Genomic DNA, 14,085 nt, shown 5'->3' on the forward strand with positions numbered 1-14,085 from the left:
TCCTCAGGTGTCAGAATCTGTGTCAGCTCTACTCTCTCCAAAGTGCTTCCTCTTTTAAAAGACTCCAGTAAACTAAGCAGGACCCACTTGGAATTGGGTGGCATTATATCTCTATTAATCAAAAGGTCACACACACCTTTTGGGTCATTGAGTGTGTCATATCTCTGTGGAAATGATCGAATCAAAAGTTTCCACCTGCAGTATTGAATCAGGATTAAAAGAAATGGCTATACCTCCAAGATTGAATCTGGATTAAAACATGGTTTTTCTGGAGTACATAATATGTTCAAACCAGCACATAAGGGAAGCAGTACCTCAATGGCAAATATTCTCACTCAGCTATATATCTTTGTAACAACCCATCACAAGTCTTTTTATTAGTGGATCATTGGGACATTTTGCTTTATTAAAAACAAAAACAGTAAAATGGATTTCATACAGCTATTTTGATATTAATGTTTTACAACTTAAGGCCCACAGTATTAAACAAAAGCTTGGAACTGAATTTCTTATATATACTTCAAAGAAGCTTGAAATCCTACTCTGTTGGACCTAGTGCTTAAAAGCATCACATAGAAGTTAGAGGTTCCTAGGCTTTACTATAGCAGAATCCTTTACAAGTAAATCACTTCTTTAAACATTATACCAGTGAAAAACAAATCAGAAGTCAGAAAGTAACGAGAAGAATAATAAGCTGGAAAGTTATTCAGTTGGTGTGCTGAGCTGGAAGGAGTGGGCATATGTGGAGTCATTAAGTGAACCATCGCTGACTCGTGGAGGCAGAGGAGGTGCACTTGGGCCAACTACCAGGCTCACAGATGGCTTTGGTGCTTTAGGATGCCTTCTTTTCCTGTTACTCCCCACATGGGAGGAACAGAGCGGATCCAGAGCTCTCTCAGTCATGGTTCCACATGAGGGAGAGGCTGTTGCCTATGGAATGAGAATTGTCATTAAAATTGCTGTTCCTGTTTAACTGAGCTGTTAATTCTGGTGGGGGATGATGTCTTGGATAATCATGCCTGTGATTTTCTTTGTCTGAGTTGCAGTAGAACAAGTTTGGTTAAAAATATATGCGAGTAAAAACGAAAAAAAAAAAAGGTAAACAAAAAAATAAACAAACAAAAATAAATACATGCGAGTCCTTTAGTTTGTTATGGCCAGTAATGCGGATCTTTGGCTCCTCTCTTATCTAGTGTTCCTAACATCTTTCTTCTTTTCCAAAACATTTTTTTTTTTAACCATAAACCTCTGCCTGGTCTAATATGTCTATGGCTTTAGAAAGGAATCTATAGGGGGCAGATGGCAGAACAGAGAGCTCCAGGACTCAGTCCTGCCACCCAAACAATTATTAAACAGAGAGCAACCATCTGAAACAACTGTTTAGAAACTCCAGAAGCCAGAAGGACATAAACCACAGCACCCAGGGGAAGAGCAGGAGGACGAGGCTGATAAATTAGGTTAAAGAACTATAAATTGCTCTCTTCATGCAAAGGGTACTGGTGCCAATCCCCCACTTCATGGCAGGCTGCCTTGGGGTACAGTCCCTGGCTAGTGGCTGATGACAGAAAGGGACATAAAAATCCTCTTCCATAAGAACAAGGGCATGCAGGGCAGATCCTTGATCATGGATGTTGATTAGCGAATTAGGATTGCAGTCTTGGCTCTGAGGCATCATTGTTTCATCCTTCCATAAGGCAGGGCTGCCATTGTTTCCAGCCCTCCTGAGAAGGAACAGAGGAGGTGTAGAGATTTAAAGACTCAAGTCTTCCTCAGGGCTGAGGAGAAAAGTTAGCTGAAGGGCTATATTTGCAATGTAGGCCAAAGAAAGCTTAATTCTAGGGAGCTGTCAGAGAAGATTTTGGCACCCTTCCAGACTCCTTCTACAAGGCACTTTGGAGCTGGTGTGTGCCCTGTTTGTGGGTCCCTGGCCCTGTTTTTTTTTTTTAATTTTATTTATTTTATTTTATTTTTTACATGGCAGGCACCGGGAATCGAACCCGGGTCCTCTGGCATGGCAGGCAAACCTTGCCTGCTGAGCCACTGTGGCCCGCCCCCTGGCACTGTTTTGGCTGTGAAAGATCAAATTGAGAAAGTTCTCCCTGAGGTGACCTTCCTCCCAGTATTTGCCCGCCAGGGAACAAAAGGGGTATAAAAATCTGTAGAGACCAACAGTCTGGGACAAAGGCCTGCCAGATTCAGATACCTGATAGAGGGAGGTCTTTCCTGGGAAACCAAACAACTAACAAACAAAATCTCAGGACAAGACAGTGGCCTAATAAGACAGGGAAAACTTTGCCCACTGCATTCACCTTGGGCAGACCTTCTTGATAGGACAGCTAATGTTCAAGAACATCTTTGTCTTACCACCAGTTGGTTACAAAACAGAAAATACCCATATATTCCAGAGAGTAAATTCCAGAGTTAACATTTGAAACTATTAAAATGTTCAGTGTGCTGTAGTGTGCTACAAAAGAGTATAAGACAAAGACACAGGAAATGATGGCCCATCCAGAGGAAGAGGACAAAATTACAGAAAACACCAACCAAGAAAATGAGAATGTGGACATACAAACAAAACCTTTAGAAAAAATGATCTTAAAAATTCTCACGGAGATGAAGGAAAGTACAGAGAAAGAATTATAGGATATTAGGAAAACAATGAAAGAACAATATAACAATTTAAATAAAGAGATAGAAATTTTAAAAAGGAACCAAACAGAACTATTGGAGCTGAAGACCACACAGTAACTGAAATGAAAAATGCCCAGGAGGGTTTCAAAAGAAGACTGGTGGGTGGGCAGTGGTGGCTCAGTGGCAGAGGTCTTGCCTGCCATGCCAGAGAGCCGGGCTCGGTTCCCAGTGCCTGCCCATGTAAAAAAAAAAACAAACAAAAAACAAAAAACAACAGACTGGTGCTGGCAGAAGAAAAAGAAGCAGTGAACTTGAAGACAATGCACTTGAAATGAGTCAAGTTGAAAAGCAGAAAAATAAAAGAAACATTAAAAGTGAAAATAGCTATGGGATACCACCAAGCAATATGCATGCTATGGGATTCTGAACAGGAGAGGAAAGAAAGGGGCAGAAGGAATACTGAAAAAAATAATGGTAGAGAACTTCACAAACTTAACAAAAGACATGAATATGAACATCCAAGAAACTCAGAGAAAACCAAACAGGATAAACATGAAGACAAATGCACCTGTCATAAATAGATTACACTATCAAATGCAGAGGACGGAGAGAGTTCTGAAAGCTGTAAGAGAAAAGCAATGTGTTACATACAAGGGAGTCCCATTGAGATTGGTATGGATTTCTCATCAGAAATCATGGATGCATGAAGACAGTGGGTCGAACTTCTTAAACTGCTAAAAGAAAAAACTACCAAGCAAGAATTTTATAGCTGATAAAACTCTTTTTAAAACATGAGGGGAAGTAAAGACATTCTCACATGAATAAAATCACAAAACCCGCCCTAGAAGTAATGTTAAAGGACACTAGACAGTGTTTCAAAGCAGCTTAAAGAAATAAAGAACTGCAGTAAAGTAATCATTTGAGTAATGATAAATGCCAGTATTATTATATTGTGTTGTTTGATATACAACTCCATTTCTTACTTCCTAGAGTTGCTAAAATGCAAATGCATAAAAACTAAAGACAAGTCCATGTTTTTGAATATACAATGTACAAAGATATATGTCATAACAAGTAGAAAAAAATGGTGGGGACGTAGGGGTATAGGAAAAGTATATGAGCATGCTATTAAAGTTAAGTTGGTAACAAACCAAATATAATTGTTATATATTTAGGATGATAAATTTTAAACTTATGGTAACCACAGGAAAACAGATAAAAAATATATCCAGATAGAAATAAGAATGTACTCAATAGTTACAACACCAGAACACAAATAATTATGAAAGTTGGCTTCAACAGAAGTTAGGGACAAAAAAAGTTAGAAAACTTAAAAAGTTAAATAGCAAAATGGCAGAAAAACAACCTGTATTATCCATATGACTTTAAATATAAATAGATTAAACTCTCCAGTCAAATGGTAGAGATTGGCAGAATGGATAAAAAGCATGATCCAACTATATGCCTTTTGCAAAAGACTCACCTTAAAGTCAAAGATACAAGTAGGTTGATAGTGAAAGGACAGAAGAAAATATTACATGCAAATACTAAGGAAAAGAGAGCTGTGGTGGTGATACTAGATAAAGTACACCTTAAGTCAAAAGCAGTTATGAAGGGCAAAGATGGTCATTACATACTGCTAAAGGAAACAGTTTAACAGGAAGATGTAACAATTTAAAATGTATATGTACCTAATAGCAGAGCCCCAAAATATGAAGCAAATACTCACAGATCTGAAGGGAGAAATCGATGGTTCTACATTAGTAGTAGGGAAATTAAATGCATCACTCTCAAAAATGGATAGAACTTCTAGTCAGAAGATTAAAAAGGGAGTACAGGACTTGAATGATATCCTAAATCAACTAGGTCTCACAGACATATTGGAACACTTCAACTCAACAAAGCAGAATACACATTCTCCAGGATGGATCATATATTAGGTTACAACAAAAATCTCAACAAATTAAAAGATGGTGAAATGTACAATGTATATTCTTTGACTACAACAGAATGAAGCTAGAAATTACTAACAGAGGGAGAAAGGGAAAATTCACAAACATGTGGAAATTAAAAAACATACTCATAAACAACCAATGGGTTAAAGAGGAAATCGAAGCTAAATTAGAAAATATCTTGAAACAAAAAAATGAAAATGCAACATAATAAATCTTAAGGGATGTAGTGCAGGAAGCGCTGAGAGGGAATTTTATAGCTCTAAATGTTTACATTATGAAAGAAGAAAGACTGGAAATCAGAGAACTGCCTCAAAACTGGAAGAATTACAAAAAGAAGAGCAAACTAAACCCAACAAAAATTGAAGTGCAGAAAAATGAAATAGGAAAGAAAAAAACAATAGAATCAAAAAGCCAAAATGTGGTTCTTTGAAAAGATCAAGAAAATTGACAAACAGCTAAATTGACAAAGAAAAAGAGAGAGGATATAGCTAACAAAAATCAGAAATGTAAAGGGGGACATTATTGCTGACCTAAATAAAAAGTCTGAAAGGGATAGTATGACACCAGTAAAGTAGATAACCTAGATGAAATGGGCAAATTCTTAGAAATACATAAACTACCTAAATTACCTCAAGAAGAAATAGAAGATCTCAACAAATCAATTACTAGTAAAGAGATTGAAGCAGTAATAATAATAATTAAAAAAAAAACACTCCTAACAAAAAGAAAAGCCCATGCCCAAATGGCTTTATAGGGGAATTCTACCAAACATTCTAAGACCCATTAAGAGCATTCTTATTCAAACTCTTCCAAAACATTGAAGAGAAGGGAACACTCCCTACCTCATTCTATGTAGCCAACATCACCCTCAGACCAAAGCTCGATAAAGATACCACAAGAAAAGAAATTACAGACTATCTCTAATGAATATAGATACAAATGTCCTCAACAAAATACTAGCAAACCAAATATACCAGCATATTAAAAGAATCATACACCATAATCAAGTGGGATTTATTCCAGGTAATCAAAGTTGTTTCAACATAAGAAAATCAATTAATGGAACACATCACATTAATAGAATGAGGGAAAAATTACAGTTATCTCAATGGATGCCGAAAAGGCATTTGACAAAATACAGCACACTTTCTTAATAAAAACACTTAGAATACTAGAAACAAAAGGAAACTTCCTCAACATGGTAAAGGACTTATATGTAAAGCCTGTACCTAACATCCTACTTCATCATGAAAGACTGAAAGTTTTCCCTCTGAGATCAGGAATAAGATAAGGATGTCCACTGTTACTAAATATTGTACTAGATATTTTTGCCAGAACAATTAGTCAAGAAAAAGAATTATAAGCCACCCAAATTGGAAAGGAAGAAGCAAAACTTTTCCTATTTCCAGATGATAAGCTCCTGTATACAGAAAATCCTGAAACGTCCACACTAAATTTCCTAGAGCTAATATCTGAATTCAGTAAAGTGTCAGTATACGAGATTAACACCCTCAAAACACAGAAGCAGTGAACGATGGGAAGAAGACATTTTTAAAATTTCCATTCACATTAGAAGCTAAAAGAATCAAATATCTGGGAATAAATCTAACAAAGGATGTAAAGGAATTGTGCACAAAAAACTACAAAACATTGCTAAAAGATATTAAAGAAGACTGGAATAAATGGAAGAATATTCCAACTTCATGGATTAGAACACTAAGTATCATTAAGATGTCAATACTACACAAAGCAATTTTTAGATTCAACGTAATCTTTTCTTTTTGTTTTGGGGGGCGGTGCATGTTCCAGGAAGAATCAATGTAATCTTAGTCAAAATATCAATAATCTTCTTTCAGCGGTGGAGAAGAAAATCATCAAATTTATATGGAAGGGTAAAGGGTGCTAAATAGCTAAAGCCATCCTGAGAAAGAAGAACGAAATTGGATGTGCTGATTTGAAACTATTATGTACTCCAGAAAAAAATGTTCTTTTAATCTAGTTTTATGGGAACAGACCCATTGTTGGGTGGGACCTTTTGATTAGGTTGTTTCCATGAAGATGTGACCCACCCAATTGTGGGTGGGATTTTTTGATTAGGCTGTTTTCGTGGAGATCTGACACCACCTATTAAGGTGGATCTTAATCAGATTACTGGAGTCTTTAAAAGGAAAATATTTTGGAGAAGACACAGACACTTGGAGATGCAGACAGAAAAATGCCCCAGGAGATGTTCAGCTGAGAGATGAAATTGAGGATTTATCCTGAAGAAGCTAAGAAAAGACCCACATGTGCTTAAAGCGAGAAGGCCACTGGAATCAGAAGCTGAAGACAACAGAATTGGGAGCAAGGACCAACAGATGGTGGCCATGTGTATTCCCATGTGACAGAAGTGTCCCAGACACTGGCAGCCCTTCTTCAGTGTCAAAGTATCTTCCTCTGGATGCCTTAATTTGCATATTTTTTGGCTTTAGCATTGTACATTTGTAACCTGATAAATCTCCTTGTAAAAGCCAATCCATCTCTGGTATATTGTATTCCAGCATCTTAGCAAACCAAAACATTAGAAGACTCACACTTACTCATCTTAAAATTTACCACAAGTCCACAGTAATCATAACTGCATGCTATGGGAACAAGGACAGATATATAGACCAATGAAACAGAATTGAGAGCTCACATTTATGGCCAACAGATATTTCACAAGGTGGTAAAGACCAGGGAATTGGAAAAAAAAAATTCTTTTCAACAAATGGTGCTAGGAAAACTGAATATCCATTTGCAAAAATAAAAGAAGGAGAACCACTCCCTAATACTATATAAAAAAATCAGTTCAAAATTGGCCAAACACCTAAATATAATAGCTAGAACTATCAGACTCTTAGAAGAAAATGTAGAGAAGAATCTTCAGTTGTGCTAAGTATTGGATTCTTAGATTTTACAACCAAAGCTCAAGTAACAAAAGAAAAAATAGACAAATGAGACATCATCAAAATAAAAAGAAACCTTTTGTTCCTCGGAAGACTTTACCATGAAAATAATTTTAAAAATGTACACAATAGGAGAAAATATTTTGAAACCCCTATCTGATAAAGGATTAATATTCAGTATATATAATGAAATCCTTCATTAAGAACAAAAAGACAAACAACCTAATTTAAAAAATGGGCCAAATATTTGAATAGGCATCTCTTCAAAGAAGATAGACAAATGGCCAGAAAGTACATGAAAAGATGCTCAACATCATTAGTTATCAGGGAAATGCAAATCTAAACCACAATGAGATACCATTTCACACTCACTAGAAAGGCTGCTGTACAAAAAAAATGGGAAATATGTGTCTTGGAGAAGATGTGGTGAAATAGCAAGACTCATTCATTGCTGGTCACAATGTAAAACAGTGCAGCTGCTGTGGAAGACAGTTTGGCAGTTCCTCAGAAAGATAAGGCAATTCCATTACAAGAGAATCGAAAGCAGAGGCATGAACAGATGCTTGCACACCAATCCTCAAAGTGGCATTAACTGCAATTGCCAAAAGATGGAAGCAACCCAAGTATCCATCAACTGATGAGAAAATAAATAAAACGTGTTAGAAACACAGTTTGGAATATTATTCAGCTTTCAAAAGGAATGAGGTTGTGTTAGATGTGACAATGTGGATGAACCTTAAAGACAACATGCTGAGTGAAACAAGCCACACACAAAGCACAGATATTGTATAATCTCACTGATTTGAACAAGTGGAATAATCAAACTGATAGAATTAGGATCTAGAATATAGGTTACCAGGGGATGGGGTAGGGGTAAGGAATTGGAAGCTCAGGCGTCACATGTACTGGGCTCCTTTTTGGAACGATGGGAATGCTCTGGTAATGAATGGCGGTGACGGTAGCACAGTTAACAGCATTGGAATGTATATCTGAATACGATAAAAGAGGGAAGAGTTGGAGTGTATATATGGTAACAGAATACAAAATAAAAAAGAATCCTTGGAACTAAACTACACAGACAGTAACCCCCAAGTTAAACCATGCACTCTCATTAATAGTACAGTTAAAAAAAACATGCTATCATTAATTGTAACAAAAATTCCACACCAATGCAAGGTGTCGGTGGTAGGGTGGTGTATGGGAATCCCGTAGTTTATGCCCAATTGTTCTGTAAATCAACCACTTCTCTAACAAAGAAAAACAAATAACTAAATAAAGAAAGCCATGTACACTATGAAAAATATAAACCCTTGCCCTCAGGGATAGAAAGATGTGCAATCAGATTTTTTTTCTCAAAATTCATTAATTGTTTAGGATCCATTTATTTCACTTTTATAGGAATATAAAACTAAAAATCAATAATTACTTTGATAAATTAGGATTCACCTAAGTGATGTCATTATTTTTCAGAGACATGATGCGATGCACAAGTTATGTTAATAAAGATTCTAAAAGCAAAATATAATAGAAGGTGCAGTGGCGGTTATTTCTGGTTTATTCAGTAGCAAAACTATTCCAATTTTTCACCAACTGTAAATGTAAGACTAGTCACAGATTCATCAACTAAGCTAATTTTGAATGTGTTAAAATAACTATAACTAAATGGAAATGAAGTAATTAACATGTAAAGTAAAAAAGCAAGAAGCAATTCTGGAATCTAATTATGTTAATGTTCATATGTTTATACATTGGTTTATAATATTGCTGTATATTAAAATCTGCATATATTTTGTGCTTCCCCTTCCCTTATACCCATAACGCTTTCTCAGAAAAAAGATGAATAGCATTTTTCAAACTTTTTGAAAAACATTTCCTAACCTGTGAACATGAAAAAATATTTTATTGAGGTTTCTGTTTCACCAGGATGTGGGCAGCTGGTCCTGGGAAAACCCTCTCACTGTAAACAACTATAACACTGAAAAAAATGAAATAGTCAGTATTGAGATATTGGATAAGATGCAGCATAGGACTGTGATCCACGAAGGTATGGAGATAAGATTGCCTTGTCTATCTGCTTGGAAGCACTTTCCATTCCACAGTGCCAGAATAGGGAGGCAAACAAAATCGTAGACCAGCTGAGCCAAGGAGAGGGAAATTGGTATTCAGGTTTACTGAAGTGGCTGGAATTTGTGCAGTACCATTTATAGGGAAGAAGATCCAGAAACCTGCATAGGCATCTGTGCTGGTTTGAAATGATGCATGTACACTAGAAAAGCCATGTTTTAATCCTAATCCCATTTTGTAAAGGCAGCCGTTATTGTATGTTTGAAACTGTAATCAGATCATCTCCCTGGAGATATGATTTAGTTAAGAGTGGTGGTTAAACTGGATTAGTTGGAGGCATGTCTCTACCCATTTGGGTGGGTCTTGATTAGTTTCTGAAGTCCTGTAAAAGAGGGAATATTTTGAAGAATGAACGATTCAGAGAGAGCATTGCAGAATGACATAGCCACGAGAAGCAGAGTCCACCAGTCAGCAACATTTGGAGATGAAGAAAGAAAATGTCTCCTGGGGAGCGTCATGAAACAGGAAGCCAGGAGAGAAAGCTAGCAGATGATGCTGTGTTCGCCATGTGCCTTTCCAGCTGACAGAGAAACCCAGACTGTGTTCGCCATGTGTCTTCTCACTTGAGAGAGAGAGACCCTGAACTTCATCGGCCTTCTTGAACCAAGGTACCTTTCCCTGGATGCCTTTGATGGGAAATTTCTATAGACTTGCTTTAATTGGGACATTTTCTCAGCCTTACAACTGTAAACTATCAACTTATTAAATTCCCCCTTTAAAAAGCCATTCCGTTTCTGGTATATTGCATTCTGGCAGCTAGCAAATTAGAATAGTGTCCCTTAAATCTATAGCCAAATACAAAACTGAATGAAAAAGGCACGACTCACAAGGTGGCAAAGAACAGTTACTTGGGAACCATCAAATACTAAGGGATCTGCAAGCTGAGAAGTCCTGGAGATTGAACAGGTTTCTTGATGAATTAGAGCACAGATGTTTCCTTAAAAATCCGATGCATTAATAGATACCAAAGAAAGGTCATACCTTAGGAGCTGGGGTATGCTAGCTCTAGGGAACACCTGCTCTATACTGACCCCGACACAACTTGCACACTGCTTTGAAAGGATTAAGACGAGCCACACGTCAACAAATGCAGCTTTTCTACTTCTTGAATCAGTTTGGTAACTGTGTCTTTTAAGGAAATCATCCATTTCGTCTGAGTTGCTGAATTTATTTATACAAAGACATTTAAGATAATGATTTATTTTGGTTGGAAGCCTAATCTATAGTGATATTTCCTTTGTCATTCCTGATATTGATAATTTGTGTTTTAAAAATATTTTTATTTATCATTAAGCTAAAACTTGATCAATTCTATTAATCTTTCAAGGGATTACATTTGTGGTCATTTGATTTTTTTCTATTTTTGTCCATATTCCATTTCATTGTTTTCTGTTTTGATCTTTACTATTTACATTTGTATACGTATTTTATAACTACTAAAATTTTTTGTGGTGCTTACTTTGGCTAAGCCCCTTGCTTCAAAGCTGACCTTTGGCCTAGTTAGGTCTAGTTAATTAGCATTTTTCAGTCCCTGGGGCATAAACTTCTCCAGAGACCAAACCCACATCTTCAGCCACCTCCCACATACCTTACCCCAAACCCACAGCTGATCCTAAATGATAAACTAACTTGGCCAAAGTTAGTTGGCCAAGGCATCACCCTTGGACTTCTAGTCCCTTTCTCTTCATGCATTTGATTTAAATGAACTAATCACTGCCTCCAGTTGGATATTTACTAACGTTTATCCCTGAACCACTTATAAAGCACAAGCCCTGGGCCACTTTCGCTCTGCTTTTGTGCTCCCCTTCTGCTGATTGAGCCACCTAAGCTGATTGCACTTCCCATCAACCCCTCATGGCACCCCTCTTTCTGTCTGGGACCTGTGAGTAACGAACTAGCTTTTCTTGTATTTTGGCCTCAGTTTCCCTTTGTGTTGCATCTGACCTCTACTGGACCCAAAAATGAAATCCAATTTAACTAATTCAGAACATATGTAATATGTAGATACATGCAGGTGTGTGTACCTGTGTATACAATGATCTAGAATTAGTAGGGTGTAAGCAGAAAGCAACTTTATTTATAATGCCCTTTCTGTGAGCTTAGTTTAGCCTCCCTCCCCTGACCTTGGTGTTGTCTTGTGTAGATCCAATAGGTTTCCAATTATTCTCAGAGATTAAACTGTCTGACTTATAAAAAATGTAGTCTAATTTAATAAACAAAACTTTAATATTTTATATAATTAAAATTATCTCCTTCAATTTGAGCTTTCCAAAGGCTTACAAGCCTGAAGAAGACAAAGGAGGTGTGGTTGGTTCCTTTTCTCTTTCACATTCCACTGAGATTAGTTACTTTTCTGAGCCCTCTGAGGATGGGTCCAGGTGAGTGAGGGGGATCTGAGAAAAATCCCTAGGCTTACCTGGCTCTTGCAAGTATAATATATACAAATGAATATGATTTGTATCTTCATATCTCTCATGGCCACTTCAGAATAGATATGTCTGTATAATGTGTAATTAGATTTTTATTTGACAAGTTGTATTAGATTTATGTATTTATTATAATATACATTTTACATTCTGTATGTTTTATACTTTGCTTTTCAGCTTGCAGTCTTTATTTTGTTATATGTTTATTTATTACCTCATATTAACTTTGATAATACTCACATGTTTTTATTTTACTAACACATGCCTTTTTTTAAGAGATGAGGTTTAAAGTATCATATTCATCTTCTATTTATCATATCAAATCAGGTAACATAACAGAATTTATTTATTCCTGTTTTCCCACAGTTGAGGAATTTCATGTACTTAAGTTTCTTCTCATTTTTATTACCTATTCCATCTCCCCAATGTTTGTTTGTTTTTCCGTAGCTTAAAACTTTAATGCATAGCAAAAGTACAGGTTGGAAGGAAGATGTCCAAAAGAGGAGAAGCCTTCCTAATGTTTTAACATAATGTTAAAGTGCATTCTTTCTATTATAGTTTAAATGTATCATTTTGATATCATGTAAACATTTTACCAGTATTCATTAACATTTATGTAATGTGTAACTAAATGTACCGTCTTTATTTAGACTTAATTTCATAATTAAATGAGCCAAATGCTCACCACCAATGTTCTCACATTAAGACATTATGATAAGACCTAAGCAGATTTGCATTTTCTTAGCATGCCATTTTTTCTTATGATAAAATTAATTTTATACAAAGATGTCAATTTTTCATGAGTCTTAATCACTTATAAGAATGAATTTCCTGCATACATCAAGAGACTTGAGCCAGTAATACTATTTCAAGGAATCTATCCTAAATGTAAATATAAAATATAAAATATAGAAATCATTTTATTGTAGCAATCTTCCTTGAAACCTTATTATAATACAAAACCTTTGGAAACAAATATTTGCTTCTTCTAAGGATGCTCAATGAATCGCACTCCTTCTCCTTGCCTGAATTCAGATATAATGGAGATAAGACTAAGGAATAATGTATATAGTGATAAAATAATCAGATTCATTATTGATAAAGTTAATATTATAGAATGTCATGTAAATCTGTAGACAGGACATTTCCATGTTATAGAACCCCAGAACTGGACAGCTTTGTTGTCTAATCCAGTCAAAAAATAATGTCTTGCAAAGTGTATGGAATGGATTTCTATAGGGAGTGAATCTGCGCTCTTTATGGGCAGCTCTCATTGAAAAGAAAGTTAAGAGGGAGTAGCTGGTTCATTTATATCGAGTTTCTCTTTTCAAAGATAAGCTCTGACTTAAGTCACTCCTAAAAGGGTAGAAAAACTCTAAGATGACTACAATAATAAATATATCTCCTCATGGTTTGAATAACAGGAGTGAGAAAGAAATGCTACCCCTAATACTTGCAGCCCAGGCTGTATAAAAGCATCCACCGACCTGAAAACAAAGCTGCCATAGGAGGCTCTCACCTACTATGGTCAAACTGCCATATGAGCTCAGAACCAATTAAAAACAAAACAAATCAAACTAACAAAAATGGCTCTTTTGGACAATCTAGACTATGCACTGGTAAGGTAAAACACCTACTACATGGTTTGCTTTATAAGGCATCAGCAGAGCTTAGAGCTGCCCATCCTCCTGTATGCAATTTCTATGTGATGTTTTCCTCCCCATGTTGTATTAAATTGTTCATTACTTGTGCCTGGCTCTCATAATAGTTTTAGGTGTTTGGGGTTGCACTTCCAATACTGCAGGCCCCTGACCCACCCTCATGGAGGAAAAGTTTCTTTCAAATGTATTACATGAAAGAAAGCAATCAAGAGTCTATAGATTTATGGGAAGATGGCCAAATGCAGTAGATTGGGATTAGCCCTGCTACACGGAAAAGTTAGAGAAGGGATAGGAGGGCGACTGAGGAGGTGATTCGGGAGTGCCGCTGACCTTGGAGAGCCTTCTGCACCACATGGGGCAG

The 14,085-nt window shown here is 36.4% G+C and overlaps 1 pseudogene; it reads right to left on the reverse strand.

The window, feature by feature from the left end:
* Nucleotides 1-702: 702 nt before the first annotated feature.
* LOC143645253 (methylcytosine dioxygenase TET1 pseudogene) overlaps nucleotides 703-14,085 on the reverse strand; it is a 58,683-nt pseudogene continuing 45,300 nt past the window's right edge.

The sequence above is a fragment of the Tamandua tetradactyla genome, chromosome 8, assembly GCF_023851605.1.
Source record: "Tamandua tetradactyla isolate mTamTet1 chromosome 8, mTamTet1.pri, whole genome shotgun sequence".
Taxonomy (NCBI): Eukaryota; Metazoa; Chordata; class Mammalia; order Pilosa; family Myrmecophagidae; genus Tamandua; species Tamandua tetradactyla.